Here is a 20744-nt window from a genome sequence, read left to right as displayed (position 1 = left end):
TCCATTCCTTATCCATCTCTTCAACTTTTTTCACTGTCCTATTCCCTCATCTTCATTCCTCTTTAGGAGACGATCCTGGCGCTATGCTGGCCTTTCTGATGCCCTTACCTTCGTTACAAGATTTAACCTTCTTCCTTGAGTTCTTGATGAACCTATAAATTGTTGGATTTAGGTGCAATCTTAGTAGCCATTTAATATCCTTGCTCAGAAGCCATTTTTATGCAACGCAATGATGGCTGCACGCTTGCAGGTCACCAAGAGCACAATGGAAGAACAATGATTTCTGGGCATCACCTCTCCTTTAACACATGTCAAGTCTGCCATTCTAACCCAATCAGCCTGACATAAAGATCTCCCAGCCTTGTGCTCGTCAACATTCTCCACCTGACGTTATCAAGAATGATTACTTCGGAAATGATCTCAGCAGGTCCTTTTAATGACAGCAATGAAATCGCAGGGAAAGGGTTTTTTTGGAATTAAGCTAATTTTCATGGCAAAGAAGGACTATGCAATTCATGTCGGATCACTCTTCATACATTCTTTGGAGTCTATGCCAATTGCTAGTATAAAAACTTAAGCAGCAACTTTTTCCAATTTCCAATATTTATGGAATTCCTCAAACTTTTGGCCACACTGTATATATTATAGGAGTGGTCTGTTGTTTTGACTGTGGATTTTTAATTTTCGCAGTGTTGTGTACAGGGCCATTTTCTTTCTAAGGGTATAACATCTATGTACTTTTTTTTGTGTAGCAGCGTATGCAATGGTAATATTATCCACCATGCTTATCTGAGTCCAAGATTTGATAGGCTTAAAAACTAGCGAGATATCTGGATGAAGATAGCTCAGAGGCATCTCATGGCCACACTCCATTGAGAGTTTTCATGGCTAATTTTGTTAGCGTTGCAGCCAGAAGTGCCTAGCATGTGTTTTCAAGCAATTCCTGCGGTTTACATAAACCACTGCTTCATTTTTGCAATATTTGAGACTTCAGCTGCACTGTGAGGTCAAATCTGCTTTAAACAAGTGGCCAAGTCTAGCGTCCGTTCAGAATTGTTCCTTAGATGTTTGGTGATGGCTTGGGTGATTTGTTGCATTATATTTACACTCAAGTGTTGGCCTCGGACACAAAGAGTAATGTTCCAAAAGCACCTTGAGTTTCTTTGATGTTTCAAAACAAGAACTTTGGCCCGACCAAAGCCAAGAACTCAAACTTCTCTAGGTTGTATTTTTACCTTCAAAATCCTTAGGAACTTATATATACTTGGCATGTGCATTAGCCCCAATAGCTAAAATATGCTTACCTTTCTTCTTAATAACCCAAACTATATGCTGCCTTCTGTTGTACCATTTTACGTAAGCATGTTCCTGGTCCCGATGCCACACAGATACAGTAGGCCTTGAGTCACAATGACTCCTAAGCAAAGCGAGTAAGAATCCAGAGTGCAACCTTAGATAATGATGAGTTATATTAAGGCTTATCAGTACAGCATGTAGACTCAGTAACACCACATTTGAACTATAGCTTAACTCTCAACAAACAGAATTATACAGGTATTTTGCCAACTAAATGCAAGGCCTGTCTCTTTCTAAACTTCCTAAAATTTCTGAATTAGAGTGGAGTTTAAGCAAATACAGAGTGGTCAGAGCCAAGGCTTGTCAAAAATGTTCTCACTCATCTATTAATTTTCAAGGAGTTGCCTCTGTAAGTAGTCAAATGTGAGGAGAAAATTTCCACCAGAAATGCTTTCTATTCAAGATTAGAGCATCACCCCGCTTCTCAAAAAAAACAAGATTGGTCTTTTGTATACATTGTATATGATATGAAAAAAGGAAGTTAGACCATGTGCAAATACCTAATTGAGAACATTCAAAAACTTGCATACATTTCATAACGTGTAATGTATGAGCTCGAAAAAATGTAGGCATCGTTAACTTACACTTAATCTGGCTTATCGATCTCAGCTTCAGTGTGGATAGTGAGGAGCTAACTTATCTCTGCTTCGTTACAGTTTGCCACATTATTTTTTCGCCACGAACGCTGGATCTGCTTCTTCAAAACACCTTTACGACACACCCTTTATGGCATTGGTTCTGGCCACTACGACACACCCTTTATGGCATTGGTTCTGGCTTTTTGTTCACAGAACTCGTTCCAGGACTGAACCCAGCAATGTTACTTAGTTCCCCAACCCGAGCTCGATCCCGGAATCAATCACAGGACGTGTTTATCCGCCTCACACAGAAGGCGATCCGGCAATTTTCGTGCAGTGTGGGGGTGCAAGATCTCGGCCAACCAACAAAAACCATTCCCCATTTCTGTTTTTTACAAAACATCGCAAGAAGGGAATGTCCTCATCTATACGTAAACGATCAGTTTATATTGTAATTTACTGCAATAGCTCACTGCATGGCAGGCCCAATCTCAGAGATCTCTCTAGAGTTTCGGATTCAATTGCTGCTCGCCATCTATGTTTGTAAAAATACTCAGCTGATGAAAAGTTATGGCATTCCAAATTTCCTCGAATCTACCAAGCATCTGCTTCGATGTGTTGTCAAGAGATTCAACGTGTCTCTTTGCATTGAACTGTTGTGGACTTTTTTGATGACAAAACCCCTCATCAACACAACCTCTGATGGAACAAAGAGGCTTTCATGTGGACGAAGTTTCATATCCCTGCGCCATTTCTAATTTCCCTCAAAAAATTAGACCCCTCTCTAAGCCTTTAGTATGTAAATAAATTGGCCATGGCAGAAGTGGGAAAAAATAACAGGTTGACAGGGAAGAAAAGGGAGAAAAAAAAACATTAATTTTAATGCAGATGATGGAACACAAATACAGCCAAGATTCCAGGTGGAAGTTCCGTTCTCTTAAGTGTTTTGTTATTTTGGCAATATTGGAAAACTTGGAAAAAAAGTAACTTTCTTCCATATCAATATTCTATACCGCCACATTTGCATGCTGTTAAGTTTTGACCAGTATGTTAGAAATGTTGAAGACGTTGACCTAACTCATTCCAGAGCTTCTCGTGTTACTGGGACACCAAGAACTGTTCTGCTTGCTGTGGTATCCCATGCACCTTTTCAAACCTGCAGTTGGAAAACCACCTGTCTTTTTATCCACAAACAATCTGGACATTTCATTTATGTGGCTGTTCACGCCCATAGAAGAAATTCAAGAACCTTGGCTGAGCCGAGTCTGGAGAATGTGCGGCGGTAGGAGTCTGGGAGCACCTGGGTCAAGACGCACGCGACACTGCAGACTTAGAGTTCCTATATCGCTTTATTTGTGCACACAGCATGCATCTGCAACTTTATTGTAATTATCATATTACCATGAATTCAATTACCACCATCGAGACCAAAAAAAGTCAGCAAACAACAACCCAAAAGAACCACAAGGAGAAAAATAAACTATAAGAAAGGTCTCTCTATACCAGGGGCTTTACAAAAAGTTAATTGTTTTGTGTATTGAAGCTTCATATCTTATCATTTTGTTGGTTCTTTTGTGTTATTCAGTAGCTTTCACGTTACTTCCGCTCACATGGTCCTGCACTGCTATAATGTTTATTGAAATCCTCACCAAGCTTTTAAATCACAGCAGATACCTCCGTCATTACACCAACAACACATTATTCACCCACAATTCCTCCTGTGCTGTGCGCCTGTCAACACCCGGCTTTGATTTAGAGCTGTCTGCGGTGCAAAAGAGAAACTGAATATACTGTCATGTTGGTTCTCTCTCTTCTCTTCACACATTTCCAAAATTCTCAGTTTGTGAGAATCCCGTTGCCACCCGCCGCTGCTTCTGTTTGATGCTTCAACTTGTCAGCAGGTCAGGCTGTCGCTTTAACTTAAGGACCAATGTGCAGATCCACGCAGTTCTAAGTTCCCCAAGATGCTCCTACTGTCATTCGCCATGATCACGGCGCGGTTTCAGTGGGCTGAATATTTTTATGTTTGTTTGTCCTTGAGCTCTGGGGAGGGAGAAAGGGGCAGTTGTTTGCTTAAAAAAGCTTTATGGGTCCAGGTTTACACGTAATAATCTTTCCCAGCACTCTTTGCCAAAAGCAATTCACAAATGCTGCAACTCAAGCTACAGCGTAATGCAAAGGACAGCACAGGGGAAGAGAGGAGCACACATACCTCGCATCGTGCGCCTAGCACGCCCGCTAAGGTACCGAATCGTGGGCCTGATGTGCTCGTGCTCTTGTATTACCTGGATACACATTGTACGCAGAAAATTGATGAAGGATAATCAAAGGGAATAAGTAGTGGAATCAGAATGGTTTGCTATGCCAATATGCCCGTTCGACTTGTGGGCACTATTGCAGGAGCAGATTTCATCGCTCATAATGCCATTGCTCTTGTAGGGTAGGCTGCCCAGGGTAATGGGTTGGTATTGATTCATTAAGTGACATACTGAGTTGAATATTGACTATGCTGAACTTAGACAGGATTTATGGTGTAAGGACATGATCTTGGGGCCTGTTTGTCTGTTTAGTATTGCCTTGTATTTTGGCGTGATAAAAATGAGATTCTAGTTTCGTTTCGTGTGATATGAGAAGGGTTGGCGTGCAGATTGGAGGAGGCAACTACACAATGGCACTCTAGGACACACACACACACACACACATGACGCAACCCTACCAGTCAATAACAATTGCGATTGACTGCCCCCCGTTTCGATCCAATGATGTCACCACGTCCGCTCTTCCTTGAGCTTCCTATCAGGTTTCAGATTCAGTCACCCTGGGCATGGGCATTTCAGTTTTCAGTTTTGGAAGAATTATAATCCTTGAATCGAGTAGGCAACACAATTGCGTCGAATGTTCCATAGGCTAGTGTTGCGCCCACAGAATCGGGTATGGTTAAGGCATCGATGGGTCCGCCTCCCAATGCAAATACAGTCAACAGCCTGCAGTGCAAGTATAGTTATGTGACTTGTTACTTTCGTCTTGGCTAATATACTAAAGGACATCAACCATCACATTCCTTGAATGTCTTGGGCAAAATAAAAAAAAAAAAAAAATTCTGCTCAGAAGTTCCTTGGCAACATGCTCAGTGAAATTAAAATCCAAGATAACAGTGACGAAGTGAGAGAATGTATTATGATAACCCCAACTGTTCAAGAGGTTTGTGGCCTGTTTTTGACAGACGTTGTTTATTTTCATAAAATTATAATATTGTGATACGTTGTGAATATATATATTATAATTGGAAAATTTGAATATATTTTCAAATGTAATTTATTGCTGTGGTGGAAAAGCTGTGTTTTTTTAAGTCACCAGCCATTACTCCAGTCTTCAGCGTCACATGATCCTTCAGAGATAGTCCTAATATGCTGATTTGGTGCTGCAAGAATGAAATTCTTACTTTTTTAATTATTATTATCAATGTTCAAAGCAGTTCTGCTGCTTTTAAGGCGACTTATAAGTGTTATCCCGTTATGTGGGGCACATTGCATTATCTGGACAATACTGGCTTATTCTGTATTAAAGATTTGACTGACAAACATTGTAGCTTCTGTATCCTGCATAAGCTTTGCTGCATTTTACAGAATTTTGGAAAAACAGTACTCTAGACTCGCTTGTCATCAGGGAAGCTCATGAGTAGCAAACGGATAGAGTGATCAGTCTTCTGTCACGCATCAAGTGAAAGCCTTTACGTTTCCCTAGCGACTAGTAACTGACGGGTTCAGTAACAAAAGTCATGGCCGTAGTCTATCACTTTTACAATGGGAGGTAGGATTGGATCGTAAGTGTTGTGCTGTATCAAACCATGGTGCCGAGTCGCTCTCTTCATTTTGTTTCCAGTTTCACTTTTCTGGGTGAAACTCCTCACTTGACTTTTGGGTTTAATTCTAATCAGTAGCTTTTGTCCAGAGAAGGGCAACTGACCAAATATGGGTTTGAGGCAGTCAGGCACGCTGAGTAAGTGGCACACGCCCCCTTTCTTGATTTTAATACGGAAAGTGCTGTTGCTGTTGGGCACATACTGTGTCTAAAGTAGGGACTGTTACAAAGTCCTTCACAATGTCTGCAGGATCCCAGCATCATGGTCTGGCGCTGGTTCAAAAGCGCAGAGGTGTGACTTTTAGTACTTATTATGCCATTGAATGAAAAGAGCTTTTACTGTTCTGGAGGTAATTGACTCCTATTCGTGCACCATGAGAAATTGTGGAGCCAGTAGCGCTCATCTATAATGACGAAGAACTAGCAAAAGGTAGAATTCCATGGTGGGTCCTTTGGTGCAAAAAAAACTGTCACATTACTCACGAGTGATCGTCAAACGTGCTCTGCGGAGGCATAACAAGTAAATAGCGCAGATGGCTACAAAGTCTTGGGTAATCGGAATGATCGATATGGACTGCAAACTAACTACCATCTACATCCCGTGCAACATGTGGTATGATAATCATACAACTTAGAACGGTCGCTGATATTTTCCGATCTTTTTTTTTTATTTTTTTAATCATATTGATTGATAATAATGGACTGAATATGCTGTTATACCTATAGCTGTAGTCTTTAATTGGTACATTTCCCTTTTTCTTTCATTTAGATGTAAACACGGTTGACTGGGGTTATCCTTTAGTAAGTTTCATTAGGTTAGCATGTAACGTACATTTGTAGCATTTATCTTCAGTTTAGGAGATTCTTTTTTATTTAATTTTTATTTTAAGTTAATTTATTATGTACTTTATTTATTTACCAGCATATTACCCTAAGAGAATTGATGAATGAATAAAGGATTAAATCATAATGTCGCATGGATTTCAACTGGAAATAAAACTTTAAAAAATCTTAAATTAAGGATAATTTACATTTATTTAAAACATTGGACTAAATAAAATCTTCTATAAATGACAGTTGAATTATTAAAAACTACTATATTGAGCCATTTGTTATTTGGATTATTATTTATTATATATTGTAGTTTTTCCTCCAACGTAAAGTGAACCCAAAACACGGATCTCACGTCCGGTACCTATTTAAAACTTCTGTGTCACCTCATTGGTGAAAAAGGAAATCGCAAAGAAGTTGAATATGCCCGGTCGTTTGTTGGTTGTTCTTATCTTCTTATTAGCAGTCAGTCACATGTTTTTAATTTTATTTTTGTTTAGTTTTTTTACATGCGAGATGATAATGTGTGTTCACAGAACATCTTGTGAAATAACAGAATTTTTCTAAACAGAAATTTTTTGTTGTAATCTAAAGATGCCGACTGGAGAACCACCTATAAGGAATGGCTTTTTTGTCTACTCATTTTGGGGCCATTAGTGTATCACTTCGCTGTTCCGCCATTTTCCACAGTATTTTCTGTTCATCTGCATTCTTCTTCCCTTGCTTTCTGCCGGCTACTCTGCTCTCTGCGCCATCTTGTCTCCCATCCTTGCTTATTGAATTCTTGGCCTGTCCACGGAGTGTCATCGTGGCAGCAGTATCAGTTTGTAGTTGAAATTCAGCGTTGCAAATGCATCATCTATTTGCTGTTCGCTAGATGGTGCTATTATGATTGATCAGGTTTTATAAAGACATGCAGAAGGTGCTGCCATGCAGCCAGATAAAACCAGATGTTTGTGCGAGGAGTGTCCTGCTTGATCGGACATTCGATTTCCCCTTGAGACTGCATGCACTTGCTTTTTCTTTGAAAAAATGGACTGTTATTGTTCTATTTCACCTCAAGCCTAAAAAGGGGTGTTGTGTTTTCTGAGAATACTGTTACTTTGTTGATTCTCATTCTGATTGTACACTGAAGACAGTTTTGTGCTTGACATGATCCAGAGAGAAAATCTTGCTTCTTGGGAAGAGATGTGTGTGTGTGTGTGTGTTTCCTCCCGTCTTTTTCATTCATTCCAGATGTGTGCCATTTCTCTCACACTTCCTTTTTCTTATCTTTGTCTTTTCCCCCTCTCACATCCCATCTCCATCTGTACGTACACACATGCTATATTATTGTAGGTGTGTGTTGGTGTTAATATGTCAGAGAGCATGTATGACCAATGTATTAGACTGAACGATTGTACAAGAGGGGGAAATAACAAAATTAGAGGTCTTAGATCTAACGTAGAACAGTCTCATATATTTTCTTTTTGACACAACGTTCTCCCCTTCTCTTTCTCCCATTTCAGTCAGTGCATCTTATCTGTAGCTCTCTCCCCTTGTTTCCATTATAAATGAGTCTAAAGCAGTAGAAATAGGTGTTGTGGTGTGGCACAGACTTTTTTTTTTTTTTTTTTTTTTTGTTTGGCCAGTGGTTTACTAGGCTATAAATGTTTAAGATTGTCATGTGAGAATAACTTTCCAATTTTTTATTTTTATCTATATCTGAGTCTGCCTTAGTATCATGTGTGTAATCTAGACAAGACTTCGGACTCTGAAATTGTCATTCTGTTCTTGCTTTATCTAATTCTATTCTATTCTACTTTCTATTCTATTCTATGCTATTCTATTCTATTCTGTTCTGTTCTGTTCTGTTCTATATACAGTATATTATTTATATTTATGTGTTGATGATTTAATTATTTTTAAATAATTAAATTTACATTTTTATAATAAATACACATTTTGTTATTTTATTTGATCACTTATATCTTGAACCATCATAATGTCAATGACAATCTCAATTGGTTCTGGGCAGTCTGTGAAGTCCCTAAATAGCTTTAGGAGTAAGCTTTCTACTCTTTGAAAAAAAAAATACTTTTATTTTTTATTTTCCATCTCTGGCTTAAATATTAATTTGAAACTTACGGGGAACCAGGTGGAGAGCTGTTGTTAATGTCTCCTGTCAGTGGTTCTGGCAGCAAGCAGACTAAATAACTTAAACATCTGCAGAGAGATGGAAGTTTTTTTCAGGTGTGTGTGTGTGCACCTGTGGGATAATGAATTAACTCAGCTGCACTAGCTGGTGGGTAATGATGCCCAGGTGATGGCATGTAGTGACCATATAACCTTCATCACAATATTTGTCAAGGTGATAAATGGATTTGTAACACAAATGCATTTCCTCTGTGTTTCTTTTTGGTTCTACAGTTGAGGTACCAGCATACATTTCCTCTCCACCCCCTGTGATCTCGGTCAGACTTTACCCAACCCAGTTATTGAACTTCCTGTAGCATGGACTACTTGTGCGATGGTGAGTTTTGACATTCCCATTGCTTAAGGAATGGACATGCATGTAACCCTCAAATTGTGATCAGACTTAATTATTGGTTTTTGTGGTAAGTGATAAAATGGGCAAAAAAAAAATTCTATAGACTTACATTGTTGAACAGGGAACGCAAAGCCATATCTAATGACCAAAATGCGTAAAGAGTGGGCTCTTTGCTGCAGCAAAACTCAAAACAGTAACCACCCTAGCAACTACAGAACATCACAAGAAATGTGTGTGTGTGTGTGTGTGTGTGTGTGTGTGTGTGTGTGTGTATGAGTGTGTGTGTGTGTGTGTGTGTGTGTGTGTGTGTGTGTATATCTATATGCATTTTCATATTTTATATTTATATTTATTTTCTATTTTTCTGCAGCAAATGTAGAAATACTCATAATATTGTTTATATGTTTCTTATTTGCATATATTTATTTTTTTCATATTTTCTTTTCTGTACTATTTTTTTTTTTAGAGAAATATACAAAAAAAATCATTATTTTTATTTGCAGATTTTCTTTGCTTGTAGCATAGTCATATTTTCCTAAGAAAATAAAAAATCACATTCATATTTATTTTCAGAAAATGTAAAATCTTGTTTTTTTTATTAATGTTTACCAAGAAATTATATTTACAGTACAATTATTTTCTCACTGTTAAATCATTGTAGCATTAGTTTTAGGTATAGCTTACACAAATCAGGTTTCTGTTGATATACTATGATAAGCCACTATAGTTAGCTAGCCAACTTTTTGAAATAAACAAAATTATAATTTTTGCATCAGTGATGATAAAATTCCCCAATTGTATTCCTTGCAGGCAATGGCAGTCAAAAAAAAACAACATGCCTTTTTGTTAAAAAGAAAGCCTCCTTTGATCTCTCCAACTTTTTCTTGAAGTTTCCAGCAGGCAAACCATCTATCCTGAATGTTAATTTAATAATCTGTGTTTGAAGGAAGAATACTGGGGTAAAGTAAAAACTCTTCAAGCGTCCCCAGTAATGTTTAATGGATTGTGGAAATGCTTAAGATGGAACAGATGAAAGTATGACCTTTTGACCTCTTGAACCATACAGAGTGGCAGGAAGTAGAGGAGGAAGTGGAAGTCCGGCGAACCGGCGGTTGTGCTGCATGGCTAAACAGACCCGGAGGGCGGTGGTGTTGACTCGACGGTACACTTAGAACCGTGAAAGAGCAGTTTCCGCCTCCCCTGGGGAGAGGGGGACCGTAATATTACCAAACACAAATGTGAACGTTAATGTCCTGTCAGTGGGTCGGCAGCAAGCAACCTAAAATAACTTAACATCTGCAGATGGAAAGAGCCTTTTGAGTGTGTTGTGTGCACCTGTGGGAAATGAATTAACCTGCTGGCCTAGCTGGTGGCACGATGCCCAGGTGATGCATGTAGTGACCATATACTCATCGTATGAAGGTCATGGTGATATGGTTTGTAACAAATGCTTTTCCTCTGTGTTTTTTCGTTCTAGCAGTTGAGGTACCAGTACAAGCATGGGCTCTCCACCCCAGATCTAAGGCCAGACTTTACCCACCACCTGGAAGAACTTCCTAGAGCATGGACTACTTGTACGATGGTGAGTTTTGACATTCTTATTGCTTAAGGAATGGACATGCATGTAACCTCAAATTGTGATCAGACTTATTATTTTTTTGTGGTGGGTGATAAAATGGGCAAAAAAAAATTCTATAGACTTACATTGAACAAGGGACGCAAAGCCCATATCTAAGGACCAAAATGCGTAAAAAGTGGGCTTCTTTAAGCAGTAAAACTCAAGCAGTAACCACCTAGCAACTACCCAGAACATCACAAGAAATGTGTGTGTGTGTGTGTGTGTGTGTTTTGTGGGTGGTGTGTATAATCTATATTCATTTTCATATTTTATTTTTGATTATATTTTCTATTTATTTTCTATTTCTGCAGCAACATTTCGAAATACTCATAATATTGTGTTAATGTTTTCCTTATTTGCAGTAGACTTTATTTTAATTTCATATTGTTCTTTTTGCCAAGTGTTGTACTATTTTTTTTTTTAGAAATAATCCCAAAAATCATTATTTTTATTTTGCAATTCTTTTGCTTATTTATAGTCATATTTCGCTAATAACATAAAAAATCACATTCATATTTATTTTCAGAAAATGTAAAAATCTCTTATTGTTTTTTATTAACCAATAAACACCACTGGACTAATAAAAATAGTACCAATACAATTTATTTGTCTCACTGTTAAAGCAATTGTAGCATTAAGTTTAGAGTAGCTTACCAAATCCGGTGTCTGTTGAAATGCACTTGGATGCAAACCCACTATAGTTAGCTAGCCAAGCGTTTGTTGAATAAACACAAATTATAATTTTTTACATCCAGTGATGTGAAAAATTTCCCCAGTGTATTCCTGTTAGGAAACACAATGTCGTTTGCAAAACACACTGTGTTCAATAAAAGCCTCCTTTTGATCTCCCTCCAACTCTTTCTTGGTTTCACGATCCGAAACCATCATATCTGAAGGGTTAATATCAATAATCTCTTGTGTTGCAAGGAAGGAGGCCAGTGTAAGTAAAACTCTTCAAGCGTCCCCCCATAATGGTTTTAAATCGGATATGTTGAGAATGCTTAAGATAGGAACAGATGAAAGTACTGACCTTTTGACCTCTGGAACCATACCGAGTGGCAGGAAAGTAGAGGAGGAAGTGGAAGTCCGGAGCTGAAACCGGCGGTTTTTGTGCTGCATGGCTATAAACATGACCGGAGGGACGGTGGTGTTGACTCGCGTTAACACTTAAAGAACCGTGAAGAGCAGTCAGTGTTCCTCCGCCATCCCCCTCTTGTGTGGAGCTCGGATAGGTGGGGAGCCTAGTTGTCACCCACAACAAACACATGTTCATGAACATTTCCTGTCCGACATCTTTGTCATACAGCGCTTCCATCCGCCGTGAACGGATACTATGCCAGCACATAGAATCCATCCAAGAGCCAAGTTACTTTATACAGAGGGGTGCTGCTGATAATGTTGACTCCTGAGCGAATCTCACATGACGTCTAACTTGTCTCGCCAGCGCAGGAAGCAACTCCGCTGGAACCGACGTGGAAATGGTGAAATATAGAAGGACTGGAGCTATTTTAATTGTCGGGTTGCTCCTTGCAGATTGCGTATTAGGACCCTTGCCCATCCACTTCCTCGCCTACACCTCCCTCCCATCTTCAGCTGTTTAGATTAATGGGTCCACAGGGCGGGCCCAGAGATGTGAAGTAAGCGGTGCATAAAAATCTGCATCAGGGCAGCTGCAGGATTTCTTCATGAGGGGAAAAGAGAAAGTGGCGTGGAGGTATCAGAGAAAGCACATGAAAAAAGTGGAAATGGTGAATTGGGCACACTTTTATAGGGTTAGCCGTGGAACTGCCATTCTGCCAGATTCCTGAGAAGCATCTGGGATTTCGGGAAAATATGGGTGATTTATTTTAGACCAAGCCTTCTCTGTCAATTTAAACGGATGTTTATATGGTAAATTGGGATGCAGTGTTTTTGGAGGACTGGCTTAATGAAATTGTTTTTTGATCTGTTGTCAAATTTGTTAAAATAAGATGTTGGCAGAGTCTGAACCACACAGTTTCTCCCTCTGTGTGTGTGTTTCAGGAGTTTTTGCCACATAGTCTTACAACCACATTTCTGAACAGGGGTTATTAATATTGTTGATTGTTTTTCGCAGAACTGTTGGCTGGACTCAACTGCGTTTCAGCTCGATTTACAGACTGGATAAAGATAAAGTCACAGATCTTTTTTCATGGCAACACTACTCTGGTTCCAAGTTTTTTTTTTCTGCAGAAATTCTTCAGGAATACAATAACACTTATCCACGATCGTTTTTCATGTCATCATTTCATGTCAATCTTTTAGCCTTCTGGCCTAAGAAACATGTTGTCCTAGGACCAAATCGTAATGTTGGAATTTCCAACTTCGTATGTGGAAAAACTGTTGTTAAATTCACTTGACCTTTGAATTTTTTAATCCAACTAGGAACAGAGTTTGCAGAGTTAATGATAAAAATAAATTAAAATGCCTCAATCACTCAAAGATTCTTTCAAATTTTTGCAGACAGAATTTAAAAGCACAAAGTATGCACTTTTTTTAATATGACCTACGCAGTGTTGCCGTTAAATGGGAAACGTCTAATGTTAACACTGCTGATTTGCCTCCTTTTACCACCACCTTCTACATAAGGGGTTAGAAATCTGAAAAATATAGCAGGAATATACCAACAATCTTGAATGGAAAAACAGCATGAATACACAGACTTATTTTCTGTCACCTCAGAGTCCCTCATTTTTGTTTGCTAAAGTCTTTAAAGAAAACCTATGCAGACTCTGGAGTTTGCATTTTTCCTGCAACTGAATTCTGAGGGAAAATGGGTAGAACTTTTGAAAGATGGCTTTCAGATCTCGCTTTCAGTGGGTGCAAATTGTATGCAGACTGTGCCCTAACGTTCACAATGTGTGATTAAAATGTTAACATGGCAGAGTTGTGTTGACCAAACTCACTCTGCTTATCTCACATCTCTGAGCCTTTCATCATCCTGTTGCTTTTTTAATCTATTCAAACAACTGATTGGGCAGTTAGATTCAGTCTTTGCTGCCTCATCTGGAGCCATAATCAGCTCTCCCACACTAATCTGGTGGTTTCCTCTGCACGTCAGTCCAGTCGGAGTGAGAACAGTCTGAGACGCCAAATGTGGAAGAAGAGCAAAATGATGAGAGAAAAAGTCAGTTTAGAGCAGTGGATGGAGTTTAAGAAGTAACAGAGAGTGGAGATGGTGAAAGGCAGACAGGTGCAAGACATGGGGCCGCTGTGTAATGATGTGTCCTGCAGAGTTCAAACCGAATATGCGAAACATTCTCTTATTTATGGCACAAGACTCTGGCAGCGTTTTAGAAGTCCTGCAGCCCCCCACTGTGGAGCTCTTGAGAGCGGGTAAAGACGTAGAAGTGGAGGGGCTGATGAGACTCAACACCCCAGGATGGAAACTCTAGGGTGGGGTTGGAAGTTCTGAGGAATCCCTTGGAACCCTGGTGAAAGTGCAACACTAATAAACCATAAATCTTCATCTTTTTATCTTTTATTTCAACATTTCTCATTTTTTCATCGGTTTTGTTTAAATCTAAACCCAATTTTAGCCTATAGCCATGGCTCAAATTCCCAAGCGCCACCCACCTACAATAAGTTCTATAACACAGCCACCATATTTGGAAAGATTCAGGTGACTCTTTTCCATCTTCTTTGGGAACATGATTCATCAGGCAAACTATTTTATTATACATCTTCAACAACAAGCCTTTGCTAATCCAGTATATAAATGGCTGGGGGGGGGGGGCTCCAAATAGTTTGTAAGAAGGCCTGATTCATAACAAGGTGTCTCAAATGCAGCATAAATTACATACAATGTACACACACATATATTTTACATGTATTGAATCCGAGCGAGGATTTCTCAGAACAGTGGGATGAAGCCGTCTCTGTGGATATCATACTGATAGGTGTTTTTACACACATCTGGTGGAACGTTCCTTTGAAATTCCATCAGCGTTCCTCCAATGCCCCTCTATTCTTTACAATCACACAGCCATCCCACCAAAAAACATTCCAGATTACAGGAACCCAAAGAGAGACCTGGTTGCCATGACGCCTCATTCTTAGGGTGCGGGAAACCAGTCCCACATGTTTTGCATTTAGTTTCCTGTCATTGAAACATTTTTATGAAGGACATTGTTCAGTGGGTGGGACGTAAAACAGTGTGAGGCTTTGGGTGAAGCATTATTTACTGGTGCATGTCCGAACGGTAACGTGATACAGGACAGAAACAATTTTCCACCCCCATAAACAAAATGCATTTTAATTCAATAGGTTAATTAGCGCACAGGCATTTTCTGCGAAATGCCAGGCCAGCCCTTCTATAATCTGAAAAAAGATGCTTCGCTCAGTTTCTTGGATCTAAAAACCACTACTGGAAAATGTAATATTTAATTTTACTAGTCATAAAGGAAGAGTCCTCAAACCAAGGAAACGAACATATCAGCTCACTTGCAGGCGTAAATGGTGAGTAAACATGCAACATGTTAGCAAAGCATTTTAATGTAAAATTCTATTAATGAAATGAGTTTTTTGATTACAATATCAAGGGGAATTAATATTTACAATTATTGTACTTGTCAGTTATAGAATAATTGTAAATAATATGTATTATGATTTCATAATTGTCAAGTCTAATATGTGGACAATTATATATTAGAATATAGAATTAATTTAATTGTTTTGTATTTATTAATAATAGTTATATTTAATGATTCTAAGCATATATTAGGCAAACATATTTTCAGGGCTGTTAATAATCTTTTAAGTATATCCATGACTATAGGGAGGAGGTCTAAGGTCTTAAGCAACACATTTTCAAACTATCTTTAGAGGGGCGTCGCGATCCTGCATTTATTTTTGCTTTTTTGCTTAACTGTGGAGAATTTGTGGTTTCGGAAATTCCTCCCGGGGGAGTTTGAATCTGTTTCTTGATTGTCCAGTTTCAACAAGAAATCCAACACCTCTTCGCCGCCGTTATTTTTCTTCCGCAGTCCTCCGGCTCACTCCCCGACCACGGCAACCCCATCCCCACACAGGACGCCCCGAGAGACACGTTCCTTCTCCCATGCCAATTCTATCTGCTCTTGGAAGGAGGGGTGGGGGACAGCCTAAAATTGGTGGCCCATGTTAAGAGCCAATTTTAAGTCCAACAGAGAGACAACTATGCTGCATGAAAAATATATGACAGTTCTGGGAGATCAGTCTTGGCATGCTTTGAGTGGCAACTAGCCCCCTCTTCTTCTCTCTGGGCCGCGTCTGCACATGCATTTTTCCGAGCCCCCGCGCAATCTACCAGCACACAACCGGGCCACTTGCTCTTGATTAAGGGTTCGTGGTTTGACACATGTTTTGAGAAAATCATTTATAAGGGGAAGAACAGTTGTAACAAATAGCCTTCATGTTCCAAACAAAAAAGCGTTGATTTTTCCCTGCTAGGGTTTTGACGTTCTAAAACACATGGGCTAGATGGAGTCCAGATGTTTTTACATAAACACATGCATAAGTTGAAGTTTGTGGGCTCGGTAGACTTTTTGAGGGGCTGATAACATTTAACTATATCCATATCCCCCGTAACTCATACAGTACAATCAATGATATTAGTCTGAGAGATGGGAGTTCAAGGATTCTTTCTCCAATCAAGAGATCGTCATTAGTCGACTGTTAGCAACATGATTTTGAACGGCACACTAAGGCTTTGCAGACAAATCTGACTGCTGTTTTGACATGCTATGGTGGGTTGGCTCCCAGTAACATTTACTTGGAAACGTCTCTCCCCATTTCACATCTGAAAAACTGGATCTAATACCAGCTGAAACATCTCTGAGCGCAAGACGAATCATTTGGGAAGAAATCGAATATACAGTGCACGCTCAAGCTATGGCCAACCATAAGATGTTTGTTTTTCAGTTGAATGATGACGGAAATTTGGGAGCAATGTTTCTTTGCTTATACTTGGTCATGAAAAGTCATCACTGTCGGTCGGACAGCCATTAAAGCGCTATGCTAGCAAGCAGGCCGTGTCCAGACACCACAGGGAAATTAAACCACGTATTCTCTCTACCACACATTACTGTATAACTGTTGATGTGAATATCCTCACTGCTGTATTGGGACGACCACAAAAAAGCATATGGAACATAGCTTACATTTGTATACCTCGTTACACCGTTTACGATTTAAAAAAAATAATATAAATCATTTAAAGGACACACTATACAAACCCATTAAAACTTTTTTGACAGTAGTGATCCTATATTGGGTGTCAAAAATATCTCATTACAGTATCTCATATAAGTTCTCATCTCGGAAATAAAGTTTTTTTTTTTTTGTTTTTTTTAATCCAGTTTTGCTTCTAAAAATAACATGATTTTTTTGTGCAGTCTAGTCAATGGATGAGTTAAAAAAAGGTGTTTAGAAAATTGTGGCCCGATATTTTATCCGGTTTACTTTCTCACATGGAAATGAAAATTCAAGTTAAATACTTTTGTTTTCTAGAAAGGTACATTGACATTCAAAAAAATTAAAGATATTGCATTTATCATTTTTTAAAAGACAATTTGCTCACCGAAGGCTGCATGTTATTTGAATCAGCATGTTTAGGAAAACATCAGTATATTGTGAATGATATTATCACAATTTAGAATATCTGTTTTCCCAGGTAATATATTTTAATATGTAATCTTATTCTGTGATGCAAGGCTTGAATTTTCATCAAATTCATTACGGCCAGGGTGCTTCCCCCCCCCAAGTCGTCACATGGTCCTTCAGCAACTTATTCTAATATGCAGATTTGGTCTCAAGAAACATTTTTTATATGCATCAGTGTTGAAAACAGTTGTGCCTGCTTAATATTTGCTGTGGAATGGTTGATTTTTTTTTTTTTTTTTTGCAAGTTCAACATTTTTTACTTTTATTGTGTCCTAGCTTAAATTCAAGTATTATTGTCTTTCAAAAAAAAAAAAAATAATAATAAATTGATCTCAAATTTTTGAACTGAGCATTTAACATAGAGTTTGACTTTCTGTGCTTTTTCTTGTGAGATAACACTTACTTGTTTTGCATGTACATTGATACCTACTTTTATAAAGTTTGCAGCTTGTTTTAGCTCTCCGTGAAAGCTCCTCGTGAAGTTATGACGAATCCTAATACAGTTGTTTTTACTTCTCTAGATGTCATATTTAAGATTGATTGTATGTAGTCCAACAGCTGTGTGTGTTTTGGGGTGGTGCGAGTGTATTTGTTTGAGTGCGTGTGTGAGGTTGAGGATCAGAGGACTCTGGCTGAGCTCTCCCAGGCTCTCAATGTGTAAATGAATTATGAGATGAGCCATCATGCAACAAAGAGCTCCACTGACATCAGCATCTTCACACTCTCGAATTTCTTTCCCTCTCTCGACTTCTTTGCTCCCCCGATTCTGAAGCAAACGTTGGAAGGTGATTGAAAATCATCAACCATGGCCTTGTTTTTGTTTTTTTTTCCCCCCCCCCCCCCAGTGACAGGCACAATGTCTCCATGACCATCCCGTCCCTCTGAAGTCTATCTCAGTGTTTCTACCGCATCCGAAGTGGGTTTTGCCCTCTCCAGCTCTCCTGAAACGGGACGTCAGAAGTGGGCCAGCTCAGATGCAGATAACAGAAATGCCAAACCCCTCCACCTAGTTACAACAACAGCCATGACTCAACCTGATCCCATGGTCACTCCGGAATGTACCATCAGTGCGTCCACAGAGATTGTGAGCATTGAAACAGGTAAGACTGTGTGGACACACATGGGGATGGAGAGACTGTGTCCGAGGCACATACCGAAAAGCCTGTGGAAATACCTATGGACATAGCCAGTACATTACCATCTGACTCCGTCCCTCAGCACCCAGGAGCCATGAACGGCTCGGTCGTGCCCAGCGAGGGTATAGGTTTGGGTGTTGCGGGCGCAGCGGAACTGTGCTGCTCCGTGGAGCAGGCTGAAGAAATTATGGGCACTGAAGCCACAGGGCTGGGATTGGGACTAGGATTAGGGTTGGGTTTGGGAGGTGGTGCCAGACTGGATGATTACCCGTGTATCCCTGTGGAGCATGCGGTTGCAGTTGAGTGCGACGAACAGGTTTTGGGAGAGTTCGACGCTGCTGGGATCGAGGAGGTCTCGCGGCGCATCTATGCACTAGAAAACATGTCTAGTTTCCGACGGCCCCGGAAGAACTCAGAAAAATAACTGGGATATTGGACATGGGTCGGAGGGAGACTGGTGTCCAAGTTGGTCGGTGACATGAGGCTGAGCCTGTGTATTATTTCATCCTGACTGCAACAAATATAGACATTATATAAAGAAATATATTATTAATATTGTTATAATAATTATTAATATTATTAGGAAAAATCTGGAATACTGACCAATTTGCACTTCTCAAAGCCTTTCTATAATCCTTTAAAGTGAAATAAAGAGAATGTTTGGTTGAAATGCTTGCTGGATGTTTTTCTGGGTTTATGGCTGTGCAGTCTTAATGGCATATTCTACCCAAAAAAATTACAATTCTGTCATTAATCACTCACCCTCATGTCACTCTAAAAACCTGTATGACTCCCATTACTCTGTGGAACACAAAATATGTTATTTAGAAGAACTGGTTTGGTCCATACAATAAAAGTCAGTGGGATCCATCCAATGGGGTTTGGGGGATGCATTCTTGTCACCTTTTGGTGAAAATTGGCATTTGTGAGATTTGTTTGACATTTGAAAGCAAAGAAATAAGACCGCCATAAATATAGTTTTTCATGTTAATGCTGTCCTATAAAATCTAAATAATTTATTGTTATTAACTACGTTTTTTTATTTAACCAGTCGTAGTATAATATAAGTACATTTTCCGTTTTTATTTGTTTGTTTAACGTGTTATTTAAACAAAAAGAAGAATATGAAATAGGATTTTTTTAACCTTTAAAAATCATTTAAATGTATATATATCTATATAGTTTATTTATGTTTATTCTTCTTGACTTTCATTGTTGTTTATGGACAAAAAAACAGACATTTTCTAAATGACACTTTTACGCTTTTGGTGATTTACAGAAGAAAGTCATCACAAAGGTTTGGGACTGATATGATGGTGAGAATAACCGTTATTTTGGCGTCAACTATTCTTTTAATTGCCACTCCAGTATTGTACAGCTGGGAGCTCTGGTGTGCCAGGGACCAAAAAGATAGCAAAAAAAAGCCGATTATATACCAGCTCCTGTGCCAGAGAAGAATTGCCTGTTGGTTGGGTCGTAGCGGCCATAAACCCACAGGGCGAGGACATGTCCGTGTATCCAATGAACACCCGCTCCATCTTCATGACCTGCGACCACCACACCCGAGTTGCTGCTTCCAGGAAGATGAAACAACATGCTCTCACACATTGCGCAACCACGAAGCTCTTTTTTTTTTTTCCACAGCTACTGGTGACCATTGCCGCAGAGCTTGTAATTCTTTTTTGATTTATGTCACACAGCCAGATTATAAAACTTCCTGACAGCTTTTCAACAGTTTAATGCGACGTTCAACATGAGATGCAGAGCAGCACGAGTCCGCCTACGTAACCAAATCGGTAATAGTTCCTACTTAACATGCAACCAAGAGTATGTGTCTACACTTGAAGGGGTTCATTACCATCTATTGATGATGGCCCCGCTTCTATTGCTTAGTACCCTCAAGTTTTTTTCTCTCTAAATACAACTGTTCTGTAATTAATAGCTTTTTTCTTTTAGTATTTATCTAAATTTAAATGTTTAAAACTAATTCTGACCACTACACCAAAATTCTTTTTTTTTCTAAAAAATAACCTTATACAAAATGGATCATTTTATACAAATGTGAAATACTTGTGATATCAGGTCATTCTGTCAGTCCTCCCCCCAGTGGTTTTGTTACTCGAGTTAGTTTGTACAAGACTGTGTTAAAACTACTGTTGCTCGCTATGAACATG

The 20744-nt window shown here is 39.1% G+C and overlaps 1 pseudogene; it reads left to right on the top strand.

Annotated features, from left to right (window-relative positions):
* The window catches only part of LOC109047932, a 92922-nt pseudogene extending 73686 nt beyond the window's left edge, over window positions 1–19236 (top strand).
* Window positions 19237–20744: the final 1508 nt, after the last annotated feature.

The sequence above is a fragment of the Cyprinus carpio genome, unplaced genomic scaffold, assembly GCF_018340385.1.
Source record: "Cyprinus carpio isolate SPL01 unplaced genomic scaffold, ASM1834038v1 S000006658, whole genome shotgun sequence".
Lineage (NCBI taxonomy): Eukaryota > Metazoa > Chordata > Actinopteri > Cypriniformes > Cyprinidae > Cyprinus > Cyprinus carpio.
Note: the sequence above shows the minus strand (reverse complement) of the source record. Positions and strands in the feature narration are given on the sequence as shown.